Source organism: Schistocerca nitens, chromosome 3 (assembly GCF_023898315.1).
Source record: "Schistocerca nitens isolate TAMUIC-IGC-003100 chromosome 3, iqSchNite1.1, whole genome shotgun sequence".
In the NCBI taxonomy this organism is placed as follows: domain Eukaryota; kingdom Metazoa; phylum Arthropoda; class Insecta; order Orthoptera; family Acrididae; genus Schistocerca; species Schistocerca nitens.
The window spans coordinates 159,106,543-159,120,436 of NC_064616.1; positions in this window are offsets into that span (position 1 = coordinate 159,106,543).

Genomic DNA, 13,894 nt, shown 5'->3' on the forward strand with positions numbered 1-13,894 from the left:
ATTTCCCGCAATGTCGGGCGATCATCCACTGCAGCCGATGGCCACAAGTCATCCACCCCCGTACACCCACTGGCCCGACACTTGACCAGAGCGCCCTTAGCGGACCAAGGTCACGCTTCAAACTGTTGTACACGGGTTGGGTCGATTCCCCTACGCGCAGAGGCGTTGCTGTTTCTGGTCCCTACCTGCTTGCTTGCTTGCTTTCTACACCCATCTCCAGACTCTGGATTCACAAGAACATATCTATTTTCACATGGTTTGCCAGAATATCATACCATTTTCGCGATACTTCTCGATATCAAGCACTTAGCAGTATGCTACCGATCGCTTGTACACTATAATTCCCGGGTTCCCGGGTTCGATTCCCGGCGAGGTCAGGGATTTTCTCTGCCTCGTGATGGCTGGGTGTTGTGTGCTGTCCTTAGGTTAGTTAGGTTTAAGTAATTCTAAGTTCTAGGGGACTGATGACCATAGATGTTAAGTCCCATAGTGCTCAGAGCCATTTGAACCATTTTTTGAACACTATAATTCCGAAGATACAGACTGGAAATTATTTCTCTAGAAAACCGAAACTTCAGCGAGGTGGAGCAGGCTGTAAACCACTGACTAACTATAATCTTATCTCGTCTGTGAAGACCTTTACGTGAAAACTCACAAAAATGGAGGAAACTGATATTTCCACTCGCGAATACCGATGTCGGTTATCTAACAGATTCCAAATCATCCTTATAATTTACAAAGTCAACTAAAGTGTTTCTCATGTCTAGAGAAACAGCACACGTGTCTTCCACCCGTCTTTCACCTGCTGCATGCACACAACGCACACCACAATCAATATTCTCTAAAGCAAATAAAGATGGAAAATGTGCAGAAGCAGTCAACCGGACAACTTACATGGGAGGGAATAATGGTCCAGCGCAAACACACGTCTTTATTGAATCTTCTCAAATTTCCACGGAGAACACACATGATCGCGAAGGATGCCCAGCATACACTGAGTAATAGTTCGCTATTCAGCCATCTAGAAGGCGACATGGTCAGGTCAGGTACATTCCTGTATCACAACAGGCCTTTCCATTTGGGCAGCTCCTGTCGTTAGCTGGAAATGTGAATCATTCCCGCCACAGGCCACCACCGCTGCGTGCCACACGCCCCCAGACGGAATCGTCCTAAGAAACCAGCCACATACATATTTCATCACTATACTTGCAAATAAATATCACGATTGCGGTCTCAATTGGACGCAATTCGACAATGAGCGAAGTATCGGAAATACCCCCTGTTGACGGCTGTGGAAATAGAAATATCTTTACCACTCTTATGACTTGACATACTTTTCCAAGTAAAAAAAAAAATCCTTCATTCCCTTTGCGGCTATCGCTGTATTCCACGTCAAATCCATATCTTCCCTTACCACAGGACATAATAATTTTCGGATGTGAGGTCCGCCAGTTATGCAAAACACCGTTTTTCTCAGTACCCAAACATGTTTCGGCACCACTGTGCCATCATCAGTGGGTTTTCGTTTTGCTTTATTCTGCAATGTGAACATTTTTGTTAAATGATTATAAAATTATGTGCATTTTTAGTTCAAACAACAGATCGTTTCTTTTTGTAAATACCTTTACATTTGGTGTGCATGAATTTTCTGGATCACTTGTGTGTTAATTACTACAGGTAGCTTGTCATCTGCAACCAAACGATGTTGATGAGTAATTTTCTTTTTTTTTTTTTTTTGCTGGAAGTTAACCTGTCTTCTAGAATGTAATTCAGTTTTTCGCGATGTTTTCGCGCCTATAACCATTATAGGAGAATGGAAGTACTTGCCACACGAAAACGTAAGTAAAAACGAATATAGGCGCGAAAACATCGCGAAAAACTGAATTACATTCTAGAAGATAGGTTAACTTCCAGAACAAAAAAAATTATAATCATTTAACAAAAATGTTCACATTGTAGTATAAATAAAAACGATGATAGCACAGTGGTGCCGAAACATGTTTGGGATACTGAGAAAAACGGTGTTTTGCATAACTGGCAGACCGCACATCCAACAATTTTAACTGCAAACACGGCCAATACAAGGAGCTGCAAATCAAACTGATGGATAATCATTTTCTTAGCATATGTTGGAACCCATCATGCATCCCCTACTACTGAGTATAATACTTCCCCAATAACTGATTGCTGGTGATACGAAAAGATACGGAGCGAAAATCAGTGATGGGTGGACATCTCTCATACGTTTTTCTTGCGAGAGGTACCACAGTGTCTTAGAAAGAGACATGTAATCGTTTTACAAGCCGCCAGATGTTAAAAACACGATCGAAACGGCTATATTACTATCACAAGCTGTCTTGGTTTTACAGATGCTCACAAGTATCGCTAACGATATCCGTGTTAAAAACTATACAAGGCTTATAAATCATGGTATGGCATTACCTCCGAATTAAGTGGTTTTTCCACACAAATACTGCGACTCTGAGTATAGACGGTGATATCCGAAGTGTATATTAATAGAACGAAAGTGCGGTTACAAGTCACCGACGGTGTAAGCTCCTAATAAAATCACAGAATTTAGAAAGTGATTCAGCTAAGGAGCACGGTATGAACCAGGTATTTTCGGCTGCATCAATGCCGCCGCTAGATATTCCTCCAGTATTTGGAATGCATTCTGTCTCGATGCTACGTCAGATGTTCTGTGATATAGGGTTATAGGCAATGGTTGAGAATGATCACAAACAGCAGATGGTGTGCTGATTGAGGTCGTAAGAAATGTACAAAGGCTTTTCAGATCGCTGGTGCCACGCTTTCCGGTAGAAATGATGTCTACAATTTGGAATCAAGTCTTTCCATTCAACCACATACCTGCGTTAGATCGTATGGAGAAGTCTTTTAATGATTACAGCCACTAGTGAATCGTATTTCAGGCAATCTCATATCTCGGAACGAATCAACGTTTTCGAACCTGCTACAGTAAAATTCCAACTTGGCTTTAGGTAGTCCCTATGCATCTTCCAACTGCCCCTCAGACTCTGCGCTACCACCCCTTCAGCTTTGCGCATGTGGTCGTTCCAATTTAAGTCGGAACCCAGTAGAAGTCGGAGAAAGCTATACCTACCACCTTTTGCAGTCCGTGTAGAAACAGGCCTAAGCTGGGTAAGTGCAACAGGACCGTCTTTTGACCATTCGATAGAAATGGGAACGTGTTGTCATAGCTCTGTCAACCGTGTACGATGTGTAAGGACGGCGCCAAATGAAGCCCGCTCCTGCAAGGTGATTCCTTTGTTAGAGGGACTTCCTTTAAGGAGGTATACCTTTCAGCTGACTTCAATCTAAAACAGGTGCAGCTCTAACACCAACTACTAAAGAAATTTTTCCATGAGTGATCCCGTCACCACCCACTCACTACACTGTCACCTATAAGCTTCACCAGCCTCTCCTTCCCATTCCTACTGATGTGCAGGCCATGCCCAGTGTAACCCAATCTATTGTTAGACTCAGCTGGCACCACTGCACTGTGTGTCATGCACTCTGGCATCAGTGCCTTATCCAGCCCCATGTTAACACGCCTAAGAGCAGCATTAAGATGAGGCTGATCATGACGCTGAAACAGTTGCACGAAGTGCACCTTAATGCCACCAGTTTGAGTAGCTATCTTTGCCAGGTCACCACCTACATCATATTCCCCGTCCCTATCAAGACTATTCCCTGCTCCACCCACAGTCACTACCTGATCCTCTTTCGTAAAATTCCTATATAACTCCCTTATGCTGTCAGATACCTGAGCCAACCCTGCACTAGGCTTCACAATGCCGGTGACCTGGTACTCACCCCCCAACACTTCCTGCAACCGCTGTCCCACACATCTGCCATGCGAACTACCCAGCAGCAGAACCTTCTTCTTTCTGTTTGAATTTGCAACTGACTTAAGCTTCCTAATCGCTGAGGACTGGTACATGTTTCCTACACTTACAGCTACAAGAGACTCCACTCAGCTCTGAGAGTTGGTAAAATCTATGGCTTATACGCAAAGAGTAACTGATGCATATCTCCTCCTCCTAGCTGCCTTTTTACCAACTGCCAGTTCGCATTCCCCGGCTCCCTTCACCCTCCTCAATCTGTCTAGTTCCTCTTTTGCGTCTTGTAACTGCACCTGAAGGGCACAGATCTTACGCTCCTGCTCCTCTATCAACTTATTTTTGCTACAAATTCTGCATTTTCAGGAGAGGATCTTGCTAGAATGCCCACTGGCTTCCCCACTGCATTTGCCCAATGAAAATACTTTGAACAAATCCAACACCGTAACCCACTACTCACAAACCTACGACAAAGCCCACACTTCTCGCTCATGGTAAAATTTTAACAGTTCCTAAAAAAACTAAACGTCTACGTTATCTAAGTTCAATTACAACAGTAGAACTGTTTAAAGAACTAACAATAGTGGTCTAAAAATTCTCTCTTTTCTAAGAAAGCAACAACTTTTATTAACAATACTAAACGACAACTAATACCAATACCACCAAAGCTTCACACAATTTCTTAGCTAGAACGTATGCATAACATGAATCTCGCGTCAACGCCGCTGTGGTAGATCGGCCACATGCATGAGACAGATATCTACCGAATGGTTTGCGGGGTTGCAAAGGAAGTGTGGCTACCACGTTGGCGCCTATTGACCTCCATTAAGGGCACCACGCCTCATGCTATTTCTATGACGCCGATATTTTACCCTGACAACATACAGTACTTTAGAATGAAGAGAAATACGGCACATCGACCATGGGGCGTTTCCGTGTACTACATACTGTATTAAGCACTGCGGAACGTGGTGTTGTTGATTATAGAACATTACTGGAGAGCCATAGATGTTAAGCACAGCAGATCATGATGTTGGTGATCATAGAACAGTCCCGGAGAGCCAACATTCGATATTGATGCGAACTATAACCTACCTCACATATCATGCAAATCTTCTACTGAAGTTGTCTGAAGATTCTCTCTCTGCCGGCCGGGGTGGCCGAGCGGTTCTAGGCGATACAGTCTGGAACCGCGCGACCGCTACGGTCGCAGGTTCGAATCCTGCCTCGGGCATGGATATGTGTGATGTCCTTAGGTTGGTTAGGTTTAAGTAGTTCTAAGTTCTAGGGGACTGATGACCTCAGAAGTTAAGTCCCATAGTGCTCAGAGCCATTTTTGAAGACTCTCTGTTGATCTGTCGACGAAGGGGGTGAGAGATAATGTGTGTGTTTAAAATAATAATAAAACAAACCACCTGAATTCCAGGTACTAGATAGCCTTGAGAAGACAGCCGCTTGTCTTCACAGTCCGGAAGACGCACACCTGTTGTCTCCACCTTGTGAAAGGTGTTCCTGAAGGGAGCCACGTATCTTACAGGCCTGAAGACGCCTTTCCTTTTGTTGTTTTTTGTAAATACCCTTTTATGAAAAAGTGAAACACTGGATTGTGTACATGCCAAGAGTTAGAAATTTCAATGTAATCATTTAAATAAATTGTTTACTTTTGGAAAAAGCACCTGCTTAACCCCCTACCTGATCTCAGAGTCCGTTGCGTGGGCATGGGAAAGGGCTGGCCAGGCTTTGGGTGTCAACCTTTGCCCTCCCTGCCGTTCTGCTCCCACATCGGTTCCTAAGAAATAGTCAGTACTTTTCTTTCTAAAGACAGATGTGAGTTGTACACCACGAAATTGTGTGATGATCGAGAACAGTTTACAGAAGAAGAGTTGTCTGGACGATTGATCCTAGTTTCTGAATTGCGATTCCCACTTCCGTCGTGTATTTTAAACATACATGAGCAGATCTCCTTCACCTGGAGTAAAGCCAAGTGAAAAACGTCAGGTTGCGCAGTAGTACATAATCCGCGTTATAAACATTATATATCTTCACTACCATCTGGAGCATAGTCGGCTTAGGTTGGGCCAGAGCAGAGCCGCAAGTCACGGAAACAGAAACTCTGTCTCCAGTGAGCTTCGTTACACTAGAAACTATTTTATTCAGTGACACAATGTTCATTTAAGATCAAAGGGCTGTAATTTTATCTGAACTTGAGCCGGAAAAATTTGGTGCTGGACTGCGATTCGAATTTGGGTCTTTCGTGGTATCTGAACCACACGGAACAATATAGTTCGATCATTTCGTTGTTTTCTCCATGACTGCAAATTCTCTAGGTCTCCACGAAAGGCACATTTGTGGGTTAGAATTCTCTTCCAGCACAAAAATATTCATGGTTTCATTTCAAGCCTTAGTATATGTACACCGAGCTACTAGTAATCAATAATTTTCATTTTTAATACCTCTGTCGTCAACAATGATAGGAGGCGTTATTTCTAGTCAAACTTGCTCACATCTCACTACTGGTAAGCTGGTGAGCAAATAGTTCGTAGATGGAAAACAACGGAGGTAGGTGCCATTTTCTATTCGAGTCAGGCAAAAAAACTGTCTCATTTCAAATTCAAATATCTCTCTTGCTGGTGAAAAAACGCGATATCTAACACCTGATTTTAATTAGTTAACAATCTGATTACATGCTGGGTACGAACCCCCATCACAAAAATTTATATAATGACACTTCATTTTAAACACGTGTGAACTTTGTTATTTAAAACTATATTAAACGTTTTTTGTGGTTAGTTAACAGGGAGATAAGAGTCTTGACAGGATTCCAGGTAGAGCACAAAATTTGTCAAGTTCAGATTTTGCTAACTTATACTTGTGAAAGCTTCGAGATTTCACGATTCTTAATGGCTAGTCACCAAAGAAGAAAGTTCCTGTGATCGAGAGTCATGGTCAGGGACAAAAGCTTTGCTTGGTTACAATGGCTATAGGTGCTTGGTTTCAATCCAGATTCAAAACAAAAATTTGATGATGTCGTTAAAGTTCAAACACGTGCATAAATAATTGCTCAATCACGAGTACAGAGAAATTACTGCTGACACGATGTTAATATTAAGGTCTCCATAGAGCGTTCGCTGTTGTTAATCGCACTACTTGTACCTGGTTAGCACAACATCCAGCTTATGACTAACCGCTCATATCAGGAACGACGCTTCACAGATGTGGTAAAACCTTTTAAAGAGCAAAAATACTTCGAATCGTCATAGAACTTCGCTATATGTAGATAAACAACGGGCATAACAGTGAAATGCTTCTAAAATATAAATTTACTTTTATTACCGCAAATACTCAAGAAAATTGTGTGTATTTGATCTTTAGTAAATTTGTAGTGAGTGGATGCTTGAAATCTAAACAAAAAAGTGACTTGACATTAAGTTATAAAACTTATTCCTCATTGCAGTAAACTCGTTTAATTCCTACCGAAACCATGGAAAATAAAATAAGGTATATCTGTTCCCAAACACTCTTTGGTGGCAAGCATCTATGAGCGTCCTATGAAGCTTCTTACTTAAACGCAATGAGTTAAAACCTGTGATCTATAGATGAAAATTTTGTGTCACCAGTGATAGTAATTGTGAATCTGATTATAGAGGGCAAAAAAGTCATAGAGTAATTTAAAAGATCAGGGGTCAAATGATACACTAGGTAGTAAATTTTGAAATCAACAATCACCAATATCAATAACCTATTGTAAGAATTAGGGGAATTTCGAAATTTGTAACGTAAGTGGATGAATTGACTGAAGATACAAATTGGAGCATTTGCGGCATATGTCAGGTGTTGTTGTGCCGAAAGTATACATTAACTTATTATTTTGCGAAAGAGGAAGTTTTGCAAAAAGTGAAAAATTGCAAGTATTTTTATGTGCTATGGGCTTGGAATGTAATAAATTTGTTGGAGAGTGTACCAATTATGCAGCGTCAATGACCAGGAGTATGTCTCGGTTTCATGTTTAAGTTACATCAGCATGCAATAGTCTCACTGCATTCACTTATTGACTGATTAAGCTAGATCCCCATGTCTGGCCAGACAGGAGTTTCAGGAGGCAGAGGTGGGTACGGTCTTCCTGCTGGATGGTCAGGAGATGAGGTGTCCAGGTGAGATGAGGATCGAGGGCGAGGCCAAGGTATCTCAGAGTAGGGGTGAGCTGGATGAGACGACCATACATGGTGAGGTGGAAATCATGCAGACGGAAGGAGCAGGTGGTGCAGCCTATGATGATTGCCTGGGTCTTGGAGGGGTTGATGCGAAGGAACCAGTGGTTGCACCAAGTGGTGAACTGGTCAAGGTGGGTTTGGAGGTTTTGTTGGGACCGTTGAAGGGTAGGATAGAGAGCCAGGAAGGCAGTGTCATCGGCGTACTGGAGGAGGTGTACAGGTGGGGGTGGCTTGGGCATATCAGCAGTGCACATGAGGTAGAGGAGAGGGGAGAGGACAGAGCCTTGGGGGATACTGCCAGAGGGATGAAAGATATGGGAGTTGGTATTGTGGAGGGTGAAATAGGAAGGTCGGTGTGAGAGGAAGGAAGCGACCAGGCAGACAAAACTGACAGGCAGGGTGCAGATTTGGAGTTTAAAGAGGAGACCAGAATACCATATACAGTCGTAAGCATTTTGGAGGTCGAGGGAAACAAAAATGGCGGAGCGACGGCTGTTAAGGTGGAGGGAGAGAAGATGGACAAGGTTAAAGAGTTGGTCTTTGGCAGAGAAGGAGGGTCGGAAACCACACTGGGTAAGGATGAGGAGGCAATGTTGATTAAGGTGGTGATGGATACGACAGGAGATGATGGATTCGAAGACCTTACTGAGGATGGAGCTGAGGCAGATAGGAAGATAGGAAGAAGTTGCGGAAGGGAGCTTGTTGGGTTTGAGGAACATAAGGACACAGGAAGTCTTCCACAGGTCGGGGTAAAAGTCAGTGGAGAGTATTACATTGTAGAAAGCCATAAGGACAGTCAGGAAGGAAAAGGGGCATTCTTCGAGGTGGCAGTAGGTGACACAGTCATGACTGGGGGCTGTGTTGTGTTTCGACCGGAGGATAAGTATAATGTCTTAGGCTGTGATGGGAGTGTTAATGTTGGAGGGAGTAACTGCCCCAAGTAGTAGACTGGGAGCGAGTGGAGCGACCGAGGTATTGGGCGCATTCCATGATGGTGGGGAAAAGGGAATAATCAAAGTGGGGATGATCAGGGATGGAGAAGACCTCAGAAAGGTGGGAAGCGAAGTGGTTGGTCTTACTGAGGTTGTCGGGAAGGGGGCGGTAGTTATGGAGAAGGGGGTAATGAGGTGTGGAATGGGAACCAATAACACGATGGAGGGCAGACCAGTACCTGGAGGAATTTATAGGGAGGGCGGCATTGAGTCGTTTGCAGGTCTGGCGCCAGTCCCGGCGTTTCTTTGCTGTAATGAGGTTCCGAACGTGTCACTGAAGTTGCCGGTGGTGGTGAAGTGTATCCCTGTCACGAGTGCACAGGAAGGAGGATAGAGGCGGCCGAATTCGCGGAGGAGGAGGACAACCCAAGGGGGGAGTGGGACGGTGGGGATGGATGGCTTTAATAGGGACATGGGCCTCCACGGCATCAGTAATGGTCTTCTGGAGGAAGGACGAGGCGTGGGTGATGTTGTCGAAATGATGATAAATAAGAGGGTGGTTTTCGATCTGGGTGGCGATGGATGCCCCTTAGGCATCCCATTTGGTGCGATGGTAGTCATGGACTACCTTGGGATCAGGGCAGGGACTGGAAGTGAGTGGTGAGCAGACGTAATGGTGAGAAGGATGGGAGGGTGTTCGCTACCTGTGGGGTCAAGGATGTCTACAATGATACACCCAAGGAGGTTGTCAGAGACAGTGACAACATTGGGAGTGGTTTCACTTTCAGGACAGGTGTGCTGAAGAAGAGGATAAAGGTCACCTTGGCACGTAGGGAGGAAGTGATGCAACTGCTGAAGGGTGGTAGGGGAGCGGTTGGGGATGTTGGCGGCAATCACATAGGTGGAGAAGGTGCGGTCAACGTGGGAAATGAAGTCAGAGGGAATAGGAGCAGTGGAGTGGACATAGATGGTGACACAGGTGATGGTGAGGGAGGGGAATAAGATGCCAAGGATGAGGCGTTTGGTGGGTCCATTGAGAAGGTGTTTTGGCCGGATGGGGATGTGCTTAAGGTGGCCAATGGCGACTCCAATTTGCGCTTAGGGACCAGGATCGTCTGTTCAGTAGAGGATATAGGGAAAGGTGCAGACAGTATGGTACAGCTGGAGATAGGTTTCATTCAGGAGGAAGGTGTCGACCTGGTGTCGGGAGAGGGTATTCATGAGGAGGTATTTGTTGATGCGGAAGGAGCGGACTTTGTGGAAGAAGTGCTGACATAAATCCATGCTCACTATATACAGGAGTCAAGTAGCCACAGCACTTGGGAATGAAACACACTTATACCTGTTTATGAGTACGAAGTCGCGTCCTAGCCAACAGAAACGTCGGAAATATATTGTACGATACTTCTTACGAGTGTAGTGTTCATTATCTAACTTGAACATGGCAACTGAAGACGAAAAAACTGGCCAGTCATCTCCAGTCTTGTCCAGCACCATCTGTCGAGTGTGCTGTGTACCTGAAGAGCCGACAGGTCGGCACCTTTCTTGGTACATAACTGGTCGCAACAGGCTAAGCCACGGCTTCTGTTCAGCCTATCCCTTCGAGACCATCCCTCCTGTGGGCCGCGGGCCGGCGTCGTTAACTCCTAGCACACTGCGAGACAAGCAGGCGCAACAGTGACGTAGGGTTCTAATTGCCATTCCACCCTGCACGTAGACTCTCCGGTTTAAAAAATACACTTCACCCAATCCGAGACGGGGATGTAGTTGTCAGTTCACCGCGAATTTCTCACGTGAAATGTAGCTTCCTCTCTTTTATATGCTGTATTTTCCAAGACAGAAAAAACTGGAGCATAAACGCTTTTTCACATCGCTAAAGCATCGTTAATTATTAAGTCTTAGCGTGAAAATCTGGTACAGCAGTATGGCGTAGGCTATATATTCTCTAAGTATTCTCTCATCTGGTAAAAATATCTGTTCTTAAAGGCTTAGTGTCTGTTACATTCAGAATCACAGGACTAGAATATTAAACTCATTTTTGGCACATCATAGCGTTCTAAGAGCATGCTCTACCAATGTTACGGGATGCCGCCTCACTTTTGGACTCGCTTAAGGATACAGGCTACTTTTACAGCTCAATATTATGTAAAAATCAACACTTACTTCTTTCAGGCACTGTTTATAATGTATATGTTTTACAGATTTTTGCTTGATATCAGGTAATGCAGCACACTTTCTAAACGTATTATAAGTATTTTGAATATTTTTGAACCTGCATAGGGTTATTAAAAAAATTACAAAGAAATTGATGCAATTTTTTTTCCAAAATGCTTCCTCAAGTTGACGTACCATTTAATCCAATGTTATACATTTGAAGGAGACCAAATTTTTATCGGATATGCATGACATGATGGCTGAGGTACTAGACCTATTTAATTTCACTTATTATGTGTATCACAAGGATAAAAAATATCACATCTTGCATTTTAATTTTTATAATTCTTTTCGTAATAAAAATGTTATTTTTTTCTATAATTTAGTTGATTTTGCATTAAAGCTTAGGTCTACTACCTAAGTATGGACTATTGCAAGATACAGAAAAAAATAGAGTAATGGTTTATAAACTTTAGGAAATATTTATACCTGAATTCTGAAAAATACAACTTGCGGGAAATTGAAAATATGAGCACAATTAAACTGTGTCTCAAAACATTCCTGAAGTGTAGTATTCATCCTGCAGCATTTCTTCATCTTCAAGCTTCCTCTTGGCATTCCTTTTAGCACTTCTAACTTCTTTGGTAACTTGAAGAGCGAATCTTTCAGCTTCATGCATCCATTGCCTGTCACACGCAAGCAACTGATCTTCCATAGTTGAGCCACAATTTATGCCTAAATTTCTCAGGACCTCCAACCTTCCTATCACTCCATCATCGAAACCTATTACTTTATCTAGTACACCAACTTTTAATGTATTTAGTCCTACAAAAACATCCTTGGGTAATCTTTCCCATATGCAATGGTTGAAACTTTCATTCGTATTCTGAGTGCCCCCATGAAGACAGTTACTAAGCAAAACAGGGTCACTCAGGTCTCTAAAAATTGATTTTATTTCATTCATAACAGGCTCAGGAAGAGAATGCTTAATATGGTATATTTGACCATTTTATTTTGCTTTTTGGTAACCACACCAAGAATCTGCTCCTTTATGGCAATGTCATCTGTGGGCAGCTTTACTCATTGCTGTAACATCATTCAGAGGTGCAGTTTGTCTAATGGCGAGTTCTTAATTACTTTGATGAAGGTATGTTTCAGTTTCTGTCAATCTGTCTCAGCCAGACAGAGATTTTCCATCAGACAGCAACTTTTCTTTCATTTCTCTTCGTAGCTTCCTCAATCTAGCACCCACCTCTTTGGCACATGTCCATAACACTACAGTTTCCTTACCAAAGTATCAACATAAATATTGAACTCATTAATTTTATTGAAAACTTTAGAGTCCCCATCACCTAGGTACTTCTTATATCTAACGTTATAAGCGGGCACCGACCTCTGAAATATTTTTAGAGCTCCATCACACTCCATACCTCCACTGTAACCATCATAATTCTTGGAACACTGATGTTCAATATGTCCTTCAGTGCTACCATGGCAGGTGTGGCAGTACTTAGATATGCACTCAACATCAACAACTTTTCCATTCTCCAGGGAAGTAGCACTTACAACACCATTCATGGAACGATGTCCTCGACGTTGCCATGTCCCATCAAGTGCAACAGCAATGTCCTTGGTTCCACTAAAATTTACAATTTCTTTTATTGCACGTTTTATAGATGCTTTAGGCACAATCGTCATGGCACCTAAATGTATTTTTATGTACTTGCTGAGCCTACTGGGAGGAGGAGGAAGGCCCATAAACCCATAAAACGTTTGAGCAACCCTTTTTTTCTTTTCCTATTGCACGCATTGCATACACTAACTTCAAATTCACATCATATGAATTATGAAGTTATTTTCGAGGTAGATTTATTGCAGTACCCACACAGAACAACTAATTTTGATGCTAAACCCTTCCTGCTACTTTGTTGTTCAGTTATTCCCAGACAGCCTATACCATCACATAGTTTACATTTCCCCACTTCCTTTATCAAAGAAGATAATATGCCCACATCAACAACAACAAATCCATTACAAACAGCGTCACTGTTAACATAAAAATTTGAATCACCAGGAGGCGTGGCATGTAGGAGTTTCTTCACTGAAGAACTGACACAACAGTGTGGCTTGCTTTGTTTGTGAACTGGTCACCACGGAGTTCCCTTTTATTGAATTTCTTGATGCGTGGCATAGTTCGTATTTATTGCACACTAAAGGATATGTACTTCCACAAATACACTACTGGCCACTAAAATTGCTACGCCACGAAGATGACGTGCTACAGACGCGAAATTTAACCGACAGGAAGAAGATCCTGTGATATGCAAATGATTAGCTTTTCAGAGCATTCACACAAGGTTGGCGGCGGTGGCGAAAACCTACAACGTGCTGACACGAGGAAAGTTTCCAAACGATTTCTCATACACAAACAGCAATTGACCGGCGTTGCCCTGTGAAACGTTGTAGTGATGCCTCGTGTAAGGAGCAGAAATACGTACCATGACGTTTCCGACTTTGATAAAGGTCGGATTGTAGCCTATCACGATTGCGGTTTATCGTATCGCGACATTCCTGCTTGCGTTGGTCAAGATCCAATGACTGTTAGCAGAATATGGAATCGGTGGGTTCAGGAGGATAATACGGATCGCCGTGCTGGATCCCAACGGCATCGTACCACTAGCAGTCGAGATGACAGGCATCTTATCCGCATGGCTGCAACGGATCGTGCAGCCACGTC